Source organism: Heteronotia binoei, chromosome 9 (genome assembly GCF_032191835.1).
Source record: "Heteronotia binoei isolate CCM8104 ecotype False Entrance Well chromosome 9, APGP_CSIRO_Hbin_v1, whole genome shotgun sequence".
NCBI classification, from domain to species: domain Eukaryota; kingdom Metazoa; phylum Chordata; class Lepidosauria; order Squamata; family Gekkonidae; genus Heteronotia; species Heteronotia binoei.
Window position 1 is genome coordinate 90,197,774 of NC_083231.1, and position 14,117 is coordinate 90,211,890.

Genomic DNA, 14,117 nt, shown 5'->3' on the forward strand with positions numbered 1-14,117 from the left:
AAAAAGCTCTAGTCATGGTAGGAGGGAAGGAATGGTCATAGCTGAGGGACTGAGGTAGGAAAACTAGAAGGAATCTGCCATGTTGAAACTTTGCTGATGCTGCACTGCAGCGACAGTCACAGCAGCAAAAGGAACATAATGGATGATAACAGGCAGTTAGGGGCAACCCAGAGAGACCTCAGAAATCACCCCAAAAATCCCTGTGCTTTAAAAGCTCATAAGTACTGTACAGACATGTGACAGGCTGTGAAGGGTTAATGCCTCACAGAGCCAAACAGCTTTAGCGTTACAGCCTGCTCAGATTTCATTGGATAGAGTCAGCTGAGAAGGAAGAATTGGGAACTGACCGCTGAAGAGAATTCAGCTTAGTGCTAATGGAGAACTGGGAAGGTTGGAAAGGAGTAGGAGGATTGCTACAGACCCCCATCCTGGCCAGAAAAGGGGACAGAGCTTCTAGTTTAGAGAAGTAATACCCTGTCCAGTTGAAAAGGGATATAGCTCTAAGAAGAAGAGTGATCGCTAGTTTGTTTAGAGAAGAGTACGTTAATTTAAGAACATATACTGGAGTGTTTAGCAGACGCTGAAAATACAGCCTTTCATCAAAGATGCTACAACCTTTGCAAAAAGCTTAAAACTTTCACCTGCTGGAAACATATTCACTAGAGTCTGTGAATCTGCCATTTTCTGTGCTTGGAAAACAATGGGCAGACATCCAATCTGCTCTTAATGAAAACAGAAATAGAACCCAACAAGTTTCATGACATGATAGTGTATCTGAGAATTCTTAAAACAATAATTTTCTCAGTGCATGTCCTTTTTTCCTTTCAAAGTCCACTACTGAGCCTAGTATCATTCTCATGATATTTAGATCTGTCTGGCCATTACCAGTTGCAGGGGGGCTGATGTGATATACTTGGATTCCCTTCTATGCCTGAAAGCCCTGTCAAGACCTTTCAGGTAGCTGACTGCGCTTGTATGCAGCCTTAATTCATGAGGTGCCTGTTCATGCCCCAGAATCCTTAAATGTATATGTTGTGGAACACTGTGTCAGAAGCTGACTATCTTGTTCTACATGCTTTTAAGTTTCTCATTTGATACGATATTTATCCCCTACTAATGATCTATTGATAAGGCCTTGATAAGAATAAGAGAAGATGGCAAGTAACACTGACTTCAACCCAGTTTTTCAAAAGATATTAGTTAGGGGCAGTATCCTACAGATATCCTACTGACAGAAGGAGAAGGAAGTGGGTACCACCCTCCTCTTTATCATTCCAATAGCTGTATGGCTTTTTGTTGGCAAAGGTACTTCAATTCCAGCATTGCCTTAGAGGGTGGGACCATAGGAGGCTGCTGGGAGACAAGAGAAAGCAAAGCTTTGCTTCTCCCAACAGAATGTCTGTAGGGTACAACCCTTACAATGTCTTTGAAAAAACAGAGCATCTATTCTTGTTACTGAAAAGAGCATCTATTCTTATTACTTAAAGGGTTAAAATCATCTGGCATGGTTGAAAAATGAGGATTTTTGCTGTGAAGCTGTAAATAAAGCAATTGGAAAATGTAAATGCTTTAGAAATGCTAGCACAATTCAGCTAAGAAAGCAGAGACCAGAAATGTGTATCCTCATTACTGGTAATTACAGTCAGATTCTTTACCATGCGCTATTCCCAGCTAACACATAACAGTGTCCATGTACATTTCCCACTTAAAAGTAAGTCACCCTCTGCACACATGTGCCACCACGAGAGTGTGGCTGTATACTAGGAGTCCATGCTAAGGCACAGAGCTCTGCCTCTGCTGCTGTAAATGTATCAGTCTACCTTTTTAAGCAAAGTAGCTGAAAGCCCCTCAGGGTGTTCTTACGAAATGTAAATTCACTGACTTGGAGACCTCAACATAAAATCACTGCTTTTACTGGATGTCAGTTTAACACTATCCTCTCCTCAAGAAACAGAGGGGAAGGGAAACATGGCCATCTAGCTGGTCTTGCAGAACAGCTTTTTTATTATTTAAAAAGGTTATGCTTTAACAATACGTCCTTACTGTAATTAAGGCATAATTTCACTAATATTTAATATCAAGAAGTACATAGATAGATGATAGATACACACACATCCCATGTGCATATACATATACAATAACAAAATAGATTCAATCTAATACCAGAATTATTTACTTGCAAAAAAATATGTGGAGAAAAAAAATTAATTCTGATGGGATGATCTGCTCCACTTGTGAGACTGAGCTGAAAGAAAAGTGTCCAGTCAGTATATATAAGAACCTAGTGCCATCTTAAGCAGAGTTACAACCTTCATGATCTATTGAAATACATGGGTTTAGAAGGATGTAACAGCTGAAGATAGTGGTGTTAATCCATTAGGTTTTTTATATGTATCAGCATTGCTATTTTTGCTAGAATTGGGATGCTCCTTTTTGTGGTGGAAGTGTAAACACAAAATACCGTAGTTTAGTAGTTTCGGTTACAAAGTTATGTTTTTAAAAAGCCACATGGACACACATGAAGCTGCCTTATACTGAATAATACACTTGGTTCTTCAAAGTCAGTATTGTCTATTCAGCAGCTGTCCAGAGCCTCAGGTTGAGGTCTTTTTATATCACCTATTACCTGGTCCATTTAACTGGAGATGCTGGAGATTGAACTTGCATGCCACTGAATCACAGCCCCTCCCCAATTTATATTGATACTGGAGGCAACAGTTATGAGTCAAAACCTTGGGAAAGGTCATCTTTTTTAAAAGCTGCATGAACACACAACTGGGTGGATTTGGATAACTAGTCATCTTGTGATTGTCAGCCAGTCACAGCCTATGGAACTCCACAGGATGAAAGGGAGTGAATCAGCCTCAGTTTAAGATGGGTGAATCCCCACCCCTTTTGATAGGGATTTTGTGGCTCTGGAAAGGAGCGTCAGTTTAGCCAGGCTTTTATTTGGCTTTTAGTTAGGGTTTGGGGATCAGCTTAGTGAAGAAAGCTTATTTTAGTGTGATAAACAAGCATTCTGTTAAAAGCCCATCATTCCTGAATTGTGTGTATAGGTTCTGTGGAAAAGTGCCTGTGAGAGAAAGCCTTGAACCTGCTGAGGCAGCCTGTCCAGAGAAAGGGAAACCTGTCCAAATAAAGGTTTATTTACCTTACAAATAAGTATAGCCTGGGTCTAGTAGGTTTCCAAATAAGAGACTTTTGGGAATGCATAGCTCACATGCTACCAATCCTTTATTCAAAGTTTGTATCCCCCTTTTTATTTTATTATGGGTGGGTGGGGTATAAAGAATCTCCAGGAGAGGTCAAAGTGGGGGAAGGCAGTTACCTCAGAACCTTCCCTCCTCTGTCTCTCACCCCATAGTTGCCACAGCAATTCTAACCCACCCCTTTGTTCCTTGCCCAGTACAGACAATGATATAAGGGTTTTGCCTTTTACACCATTGTTTTTCTTACACTGAACAAATGGATTCCTGGAACTCTTGGGGTCCTTTTCCCGCACACATTCTATATGTTGGTTTTTAAGGGCTGTTTCTAAATATGTTGTTATCATGACAGATTTTTGAAAAAACCATAAATTAGAACTGGCTATGAGATAAAAGCTAGGCTGGAAAGTTTGAATGCCATGAAATATTACTATCATATATAAAATTAATGTGGCAACCATTTCTTATAGGATTCCTGGTAAAAAGTTAGAGTAAAGGCCACTTAATGATTTATGCAGCAGTTCAGGGGTTTGGCTCAACACCTGTAAAAAGTAGAATTGATGTGTGTCAAACTGAATGACTTGAAAAGATGCTTGTTCATATGCCTTTTGAAATGATGATGTGTTAAATCCCATAGTGTATGAATTCCAGATGTTTTGCTAAGTTAAATAGCTGAGATGTTTTGAGGCCTTTTTCTTTACTCCTGCTATCCACCAGCAGTGCTAGAAAAAAAAGTACCAGGGGGATTGTGAATGCAACATATATTTCAGAAAAGGGAGGGGAATTGTTAGTTATCTGAAAGAAACATAAATGTATATTCCCCTTTAATGCTCTATGATGCCCCCGTCCACTTCCCTCCCTCAGAGGAAAGATTTTCCCTCCGTTTTTCTTTCCCTATTGTGACTGAGCCACCTTAGCAATTTCTTCTTTGCTGAAGAACTCTGGCTGTCCCACCCTGTCACAGTATGATATTTCAGTTGTTTGCTCAGCCTAGGAATCCGAGGGAACAAATGGGTGCTTCTTTTAACATATAACTTAAATGGTACTTGAGAAGTTTTTATATTTCAAAATAACAAAATATTTTATTCAACATAGAGGGAAAATCAGGGGTAAAATTTCTGAGGTAACTCAGTATAGATAACTCTGAGATAAAGCCAGTACATGCACAGACTTTAGTTCTTATGTTTAAAGCTAATGAAAGTTTCTTAAGCTTTTCACGCTTGCTCAAATCTTTATGTTGTGAGGCTTTTGTTCAAGTGTTTCGCCAAACACTTCAGTACACTCTCTTTGAGTATTCTCTAACTCTATTGGCTTTCAGAAGGCTGATGCACTCTTTCCAGTACCCAAACCCCTTCTTTTGAAACACCAGTAGAGAAACTGGTACAGTACTCAAGTTTTGAACTGATTCTTAAGGTCTCTAAAGGCATTTTCTAATCACACCAGACCAAAGGGTCTCTGAACTCTTCAGAGCTAACTCTCTGTTTAGACTGGGTAGAGAAATTTCTTCCCTCTCTACAAGATCCAGGGCTTTTGTTCTGGAAAAAGAGGTGCCAGAACTCTCAAGAGGGAAATGAAATAGAAACACATTGGTGTCCCTCATTAATTTTTAAACATTTTTGATGATTTTGTTTCCAAGAAGAGATTCCAGAACTCTGTTCCATCACATTCCCCCAGAACAAAAGTCCTGAGAAGATCAATCTCCCTTCCTTGGCCAAAATGGGAGTCTCCATGTAACTACCCACCCATCCTTGCCAACTTTCTCCACTTCTCCTGTCTGCATTAAACTGTTCTCAGTTTAATGCATTCCAAGTGCATTCTCCTCCTCAGCATTCTGAATGCATTCTCCTTCTCAGCATTCAGCTCTAAAGTCTCTCTCTGTTCAGCTGATGCTAACCAATCAAATCTCTTGGAACAGCCTGTCACTCAAGGCTCTGTTTCTGTGAAGAATTAACCCCCCACTATCCTTTACCTGTTAGTACAGCACTTCTAAGCTTTTAAAAGTGCAGTCTGTCACGTGCGCTTATACAGATCTTTCTTTGTTTTGCAGTAAGAGACCAGCGCAGCTCTCTCTTTGGAATTTCATTTATGTATTATGTAAGGTATTACATTCTCATATTGCAGTTCTCTCACTTTACATTTCCCTTCCCTTTCTCAATCAAGATGGCTGAAATGAACTTAGAAAGGGGTAACTCTGCATTTATATTTAGTTCTTAGCCGTACTGATGGCTGGTTTCCACACTTTCTACCTTCAAAGAACACGTTCCATACAAATAACTGCCACAGAACTGCAGAGAAAGTGTCACAGAATTCCTAAGTATTGCAGAGAATTCTGGGGCATATTCTCACCATCATCCATTAAGACTTTGAGGCAGTGTCAAAGAACACCCTTCTTCCACTCCCATGTGGCTGTACATTGCAGAGGAAGTGTGGTTGTAGTAAAAGTAACAGTGCCATTCTATGCAGAGGTACCCCTTTCTAAGTTTAGTAGACTTGGAAGGGTGTAATCCTGCTCATGCTATCCAGAGTTATTCTAGTCTAAGCCCTCCAGAGGTGAGATGAATGATTACTAGATGGGGCTTTTTCAGTGGTGCCATCTCCTTTCTGGAGAGCTCACTGAGCTCAGCTTCCTGAAGCTTGCCGGGCACCTACTGTAATCTTTGCATAGCAGGCCAAAACATTTGTTATTATCCAGACTCTGAGGTGTTTTATCTTTTTAAGCTGTTTTATGGTCTGGTTCTAGTCTAATGGCTGTTTTATGGATATGTTTGGCTGCTGTGTTTTTTTATAATGATGTTTTTTAATGGCTTGTTTTTAATGCTATTCTTAGGGGTTTATTGCATTGTTTTTATTTGTGAGCTGCTTTGATCAGGTCTTTTGGAGAGGCAGATAAGTGGATAGATAAGTAGATAGGTAGGGAGGTATAGAATGTCAGTGCACAGAATGTCACTGCAACAACTGTTCAACAGGTCTTTTCCATGAAGATCCCCCAATAAACTTCCACTGGTATGGTATATAGAAAGCCATTAGTATATCATAGTTGACATTATTTGCCAGGCATTTATCATTATATAACATTTGTATGTTACACTTCCAGTTTATAGCATTTGATAGGTAGCATGCAATTCTAATCAGTTTTTGACAGCTGACAACTTGAATTCTGCTTCAAAAGTTCTCATTGCAAAATGGAAGCACCCAGTTTTAAGGAAAATGTGCTATGAATATACATTACACCTCCAGTTGTGGCTAGCTTGAGCCCCATTGATTTTAGCAAGTTGGGATTTCAGCATAATTCAAGTCTGAATTGAATGCGAAGCTGGCAGAAGTTACCCGTATGATAGGGGACATACCCAACATCTTATTTAAACCAGACAATCAGCAACTATTCATTCAGTGTTAGTAACCCCAGTAATCAGAATCTGGGTGTACTAACATTGCACATGCAGTAACATTTATATGTGTGGTGATACAGTTTACATGAGACATTGTGTATGTTCAAAGTCACACAGATAAGCTCTTTTGTCCACCATCTGGTGCAACTTTATCTGTGTGGGCTCCAAAGACAACTAGGTCACTCCAGAAATGAGAGGAATTGATCCCTATAATACCTAATGAAATGATGGTCTGATATGACTGTTACCTTGGTGATGTTATATTCAATAATAATAAGAACTGACAGCAGAGTAGGACAGTTTCCGAGGCAATCCATACTGAAATCCTGAATAAGCAAATCAATATGTACAAGACCTAGAAATGTCATGTGGCCCTACCACACTGCCTGGCCAAACACAATGTCAGTCAGATAGGCTCAGCTTCACACAAAGCTGGGATTTGTATGAATGGGGCTCCCCAGATTTTAAATCTAACTTTCAGGCATGTGGGGACTAATTTTAAGGAGGAGCACAGCATGAGGGAAGTGTTTAGGGAATTAAACCTGCCCTTCTGCATCAATTTCCCCATCTAAAATGGCCTCAGGAATTTGCCACTTTCTCTGGTGGGGAATAGTGATCCACATGAGTTCATTCTTTTAGACCAGAGGTGTCAAACATACGACCTCGGGGGGCTCCTATCAGGCCTCCAAACAACTCTCTGTTATCTGCTTCCTTCTCCCTCTCTCTTGCTTCCTTCTGTATCACAGCTTGCTTTGCCAGACTTGCTCAATCACACGGGAGCTACAGAGCAAAGCCTCTATTTTCTCCATTGGCTGAGGTTCCTCCCTGGGGGGGGAGGAGGAATAGTTTGCTTTGCCAGGCTCTCTCAGTTGCACAGAAGAGCTACTGAGCCGAGCCTCTCTTCTTTCTCTTGGCTGAAGCTCCTCCCCCCTTCTGGTCCCCTGGGGAAGCAAGGAAAGAGTCAGAGCTTCCTTTGCCCAATTCCCTGGATCCCATGGGAGAAATACAAAGAAAGCACCTTTAAGACCAATGAATGCTAATGTTTTAAGTTTCTTTTTTTTAAAAAAAATTGTGTTTGTCTGTGTCCTTTATAAAGTTTATATCTCTGCTACCTAATCTTAAATAGAACTTAAAACTTAGTTGGTCTTAAAGGTGTATTTGTCTACTGCTTTGTTGTATTGCTTCAGACCAACATGGCTGCCTACTGGGATTAATCTTAAATAGGTACACACATGACCCAGCCTGACATGATCCGACCTGACAAGGTCTCATTTATATCAGATTTGGCTCTCCTAACAAATGAGTTCGACACCCCTGTTCTAGACTGTCATGACTATCTGATGAGCAAATGGCTTGTTAATAATGACCGTATTTACCTGAAGTGACTCCTGTTGCTAACTTTGCCATTTGTATGGAAAGCCTTAACTCCTTAGTCTTCACTCCCAACAGGAACAAAGCTTAAACACACACAACCAAATTTGCACTTATTATGAGCAAACTTCCTTTACTTGATTTGGAACCAGCTCAGTAGTTGCAAGTTTTCTTGGAGACCATGAAGTGTGTGTGTGTGGGGCGGGGGAGGATATTGTCTGTTCTGAACATTCTATCCAGTTCATAATCTCAGTACATTGGGAGAATTCATGGGTCAGTGATGAAGCATCTGTTTTGCCTGCAGACGGTCCCAGCATCTGTTTTGCCTGCAGACGGTCCCTAGACTGTCTGGCATCCTAGGCAAGGCTAACTTCTGGTGGCCCCCCTGCACTGGAAATGTTATGGAGTTGCATGGGAGGGCATCCATTTTGGCACCCCCCCCCCCAGAGGGCTGAAGCCCTGGGCAGTCGTCTAATTTGCCTAGTGGCAAGGCCAGCCTTGGGTCTTAGATTCAGTCCCTGGCTGCTCCAGTTTAAAAGATCAAGTAGTAGGTGATGTGAAAGACCTCTCTGCCCAACACCCTGGAGAGTTGCTGCCAGTCAGAGTAGACAGCAGTGATATTGATAGACCAAGACTCAGTGTATGGCAGCTTTATATATTCATTGTGCTGTGTATGTGTGCTTTTCATATTGTCCCCTGGGAATTTAGTTCCCAGAATCAGCAATAGAAGGGAGCTATTTGAAAATTCACCTGTGCTGTCTCCCAAAATAAAGACACCCAGGAAGAACAAGAGATGAGTTTAGATCACACAACAATCACACAAAACTGTTCTCAAGAAACGGTCAATAGAATTGACCCAAGTAGAAAAGAAATGCAATGAAAGGCTGCTTGGTGTGGTGGTCCAGTCATCTAGTTTGCAGAAGCTTCCCTGGGAGTAGCGGGTGCACATTAAATAACATTTGCATGTTAAGGTTATGAAACATCAGGCTTTATAGTTCATAGACTTCATAGCCACAAATGAGAGTTTCAGCAAGAATAGTAAGTGGTTTAACATCAAAGGACTTTTGTGCATGTGTCTACAAAGCAGCTGGCTTTGGATGTCTGGTTTGGTGAATGCAGACCATGTATGCACAAAATGTTGCAGATGTTTGTTTGACATTCCAAGGGAAAAAAACATTTGGGAGAAAATGGTACTCGAGCCTTTATGTATTTGCATAGCACAAGCTGCAGAGGGGCCATCGCTCAGTTGTAGGGCATCATACCAAAGGTTCAGAATTTAATCCCCTGCATCACCTATGAAAAGGGATGGATGTAGAGTAGTGATGTGAAAGACTTCTATGGGAGACCCAGAAGAGCGGCTGCCAGTCAGAGTAGACAATGCTGACCTTGCTAGAATAGTGGACTGACTCATTATAAGTCAGGCTTGTGTGTTAAAATTCATATTTGAAACTAGATCATTGTAATCTTCGGCAACAATGCCAATTTGTGTATATTCATTCCCAGGATTTCTTCTTTCCTCTCCTCCTTGTCCTTTGTACTGTTTAAATTAAGATTTATACATTCCTCAGGGCATCTATGGCAGGGGAGGGGTTTGCTTATGTTACTGTGTAAATTGCTCCATACATTGATCATATTATAACAACAATTTAAAAAAATGAAACAGCAGTCATTTCCTTAATTTTGCTAGGAAGTCCATGGAACAATGAAACTTGTGTATCTTCACCTGATAAGGTAGTTCAATTAATGGCATTATTAGGCCCACTTTTTCTCTGTGAAATCAAATAAAATGGTATGTTATCAGGTGTGACAAAGTCTAATTTTTGGCTGAGAATCTGTTCATTAAGAGCAATAGATTGAGACATTATCATCATCATCATCATCATCAGCAGCAGCAGCAGCAGCAGCAGCAGCAGCAGCAGCAGCAGTAGCAGCAGTAGCAGCAGCTGCCACTGCTGCCAAATTAATATCCTGCTCCCTCTCCCTCAAACAGGACTCAGATTGGCTAACAGTATAAAATGCATCTGATAAAACTAATAGAAAAGATACTATAAACAAACTTTAAAAATATAAAATGATTAAACATCTATCCCCATTATAATCTGTTTGATTATTATATAAAAGTTGAAGAGAAGATTGATTATAGCATTATTTTTTCATTTAATACTCCTTTAAGTATTTAAAATATTTAGCATGAATAAGATTTACAATGTGATCAATGATTAAGATAATAATATAATAGGTTATAATGAAGGCTCAGATTCAGTGTTGGTATTTATCTTAATGTTAGAGATGTAACCTTTCTTATTTCTGTTAGGTTTTTTGATTTTTTGAAACATTTCATTTATTATTTCAATAATAATAATATTATAATAATATAATAATAATACATGTAATAATAATACAAATAATAATAATAATACAAATGCATGTAACCTTTCTTATTTCTGTTAGGTTTTTTTGATTTTTTGAAACATTTTATTTATTATTTCAATAATAATAATAATAAAAATTATTCTTATATCCCGCCCTCCCCTGCTGAAGCGGGCTCAAAAAAGAGAGAATATTCTTGAATATTGTAATTATGGTGTGTTATTATCTGCTACTATAGTTGAAAAATGTATTTGTATTAATATAGCTGATTTCCCTTGTTGTATGTAACTAATCATAATATCTGAAAGCTTTTTGATTAATTTTTATTCCCCCTAACCACTCTTTCCTTCTGTATACCAACTTTCTTTTAAGGAAGGAAGTAAGTAAGTAAGTAAGTAAGTAAGTAAGTAAGTAAAATTTTATTTAAACTTTATTTAAAAAATCTAGCTACTACCAAGCAGGATAAGATTCATGGATGGTAAAGACACATCTGAAATATATCAGCTGCCTAGTGGATCACAATAACCCAAAGGCTGCCTCAAAAAGAGCCGCCTTGCATGCCTTGGAGAACCTAGGGAGGTCCTACAAAGCATGAACCTCTTCAGGCAGCTGGTTCTATGGGACAGAGACCACTACTGAGGAGGGTCTCACCCTTGTTAACACAAGGAGGACAGTTCTGGAACCAGGGACCTTCAATAAATGCCAAGATGAAGACTGGAGAAGATGGGGAGGATCATGCTGGGAGGATCCCAGGCTGTTTAGGACTGTAAAAGCTACTGACAGTTTGAACTGGCACTGTAAACTAATTGGGAACCAGTGCAGCTGCTGTAGGATAGGTGTTATATGCACTGACCAGCACACTCCTGTCAGCAAACTGGCAGCTGTGTTCTGGACCACTTTGCAGTTTCCAAAGCATCTTCAAAGATTGCCCTGCATAGAGCACATTACAGCAGTCCTGTCTTGAGGCGACTGTTGCATAAATTACTGTGGCAAGGTCCTCCCAAGATAGATAGGGAGCCAGTTGGCTGGCCCAGTGTAGATGGTAAAATGCAGGCTTTGTCACTGAGGACACCTGTTTGTCCATGGAGAGCAAAGAATCGAGCCATGCTCCCAAATTTCTAACAGAATGGACCATAGAAAGTTGGATTCTATCAAGGGGCATGACCTATGGAAGCAGTATAACTTGGTTTCTTGTCTTTCTTAAAATGTTGATATGGAGACATGTCATCTCAGGGCTAGCCAATGAGTGGGCAATGATCTGCATATGCCCCCTACATCATAATTACTGTCATCATAATTGCCATTGTTGTCATCATACCTTCTGTGCTTTCATTGGCTGCCAGTCTGCAAGTACCACTCAACCATGTAACAAAAGGATCAGCTACTGGGGGAGGTACGCTCTGGACAGGTAATGGGAGGTAGAAATATCAGCTGACTTGTAGAAGGAGCCTTTAGTCTTTGAGAGTTGGGCACATAGGTCAAATGGCAGAAGTTTACACTTTGCTTTTGTTAACTGTCGCTGTTGGATAAATTTAAAGACAGTGTGATGAAGTTTCATTCTTTGGAGCTGCAAATCCAGAACCAGTAAGAGTATATTTATTGCTGTTTTCTAGCACAGGAATCCTCAACCTTTTTGAGTCTGTAGCACATTTGGAATTCTGACACAAGGTAGTGTGTGAAACCACAAAATGGCTGCTGTAAGGGTTGTAGCCAGCCACAAAATGCCAGGGAGTAAGGTCATACGTAACTCTAATAATAAGGGCGTTTTTGCACTGACCTTACTCGGGAGCGACATCCCTCTTCACCGCGCAGCGTCTGCGCGGATTTCGCAGAACCCGGAAGAGCCGCAAAGTCCCGCGGCTTTTGCGTCGCAAATGTAAACTGGTTTAAGTCTCCAACATTTCAGGTAGAAGCTCTGCTTAACAGGATGCCTTAAAAAAACCCCACATTATTTAAAAGCATTTTCTTGCTTACACACAAAATACCTGCAATCACACAGTGAAAGAGCCTTGTGCTGTGGTGGCAGCTGTTGCTGAAGCCATTTTTTTTAAATGGCCATTCTTCTGAAATCATTTTTAAAAATCTATGCAGCCAATCAGATCTCCAGTAACCACCAGAAGCCCTGCTGGACAAAAGCCCCACCTGGAGCCACCAACTTTCTAAAAACACTTGGCAGCAGTGTTCCCTCTAAGCTGAGGTTGGTGTGAGCTAGCTCACAGTTTGTTAGGCTCCAGCTCACACATTTTTGTCTTAGCTCAGAAAAAACGGCTGCAGAACAAACTAATTCATGCAGTAGCCAAATCACTCACAACTTTAATGCCAGAAGCTCACAAAGTAGAGTTTTTGCTCACAAGACTCCACAACTTAGAGGGAACATTGCTTGGCAAGCCACCTGTTAGGGATCCTTATTCTATCAGATGAAATTTCATTAAGGCAACATCTGGACTCTTTTATGTGCCCAAGTTCTACATCACCACTACCCAGACCTTTCTGCTTTCCCTCCGCTATGCTCTTCTTCTTGGACATCACCAGTCCCAAACTAGGGTAAACATCTTTGAAAATAAAAGGGGGGGGTTGTTGTTGTTTCACTGTTGTAATGAGAGAAGTTATAGAATTTGTGCTTTCCTTAAAATTAATGAAATTATTAAATCCCATTTATTTCCCCAAGTGTGTGGATAACTGTGGTAAATGAAATTACTCCAGTCAGGCCTTGGCTCCAATCAGACTTTTTGACTGGATCTATGAGAAATGGAAGAAGTATAGTTGGCCTTGGAAATGTTTGGAAGCAGTGGCAGCTCCTAACAGTAGGGTGTTTTCTAGCCTCTGAAGAGAAGTGTCTTGGAGGAGCAGCTCTCTGACTTTCAACTAGATTGTATTTTTACATATGAAATTTCTTTTTAAAATATTGTTGTCTTCCTTGTGTTCTTTGGATGAGAGTTTGAGAACAGAATGTTTACCAAATCAACTAGGCTTGCCAACCTCCAGGTGGTAGCTAAATATTTTCTGGGATTACAACTGATCTCCAGGCAACAGAGATCAGTTCACCTGCAGAGAATGGCCACTTTGGAATGTGGACTCTGTGGCATTATACCCCATTGAACTCCTCCTCTCCCCTTCCCATGATCCATCTCCAAAATCTCTGGGAATTTCTCAACTCTGAAGCGGAAACCCTACAGATCTCCCTTATTCACATGGCTGTTAATATGCTTAAGGAACTCAAAAGATGGGTCTGACAAGTCTAATTGCTGAGCCTCATTAGATAACACCTATTGCTCAATATATTCCATTTTTCCATTTTCCATTTTCTAGGGGTTCCATTTTTCCTAGACCAGAGGTCCCCAACTTTTTTGAGTAAGTGAGCACCTTTTGAAATCTGACACAGGATGGTGTCATGGGAGGTGAAATCAAGGGTCGTTATGCATAACTATGATTATAGCTCTTCAACATTTATCATAGAATCATGGAATCATAGAGTTGGAAGGGGCTATACAGGCCATCTAGCCCAATCCCCTACTCAATGCAGGATCAGTCTGGAGCACCCCTGACAAGTGTTTGTCTAGCCGCTGCTTAAAGACTGCCAGTGAAGGGGAGCTCACTACTTCCTTCAGTAGCTGATCCCACTGTTGAACTACTTTGGCTGTAAAAGAGTGTTTCTTAATATACAGCCGGTAATTTCAGGCAGAAGCTCTCTTAAACTTGGTGCCTTTTAAAATGAATATATTGTTTAAAACATTTTCTTTCATTTATGCAAGTATACCTATTGAACTAGCTAAGAAACACT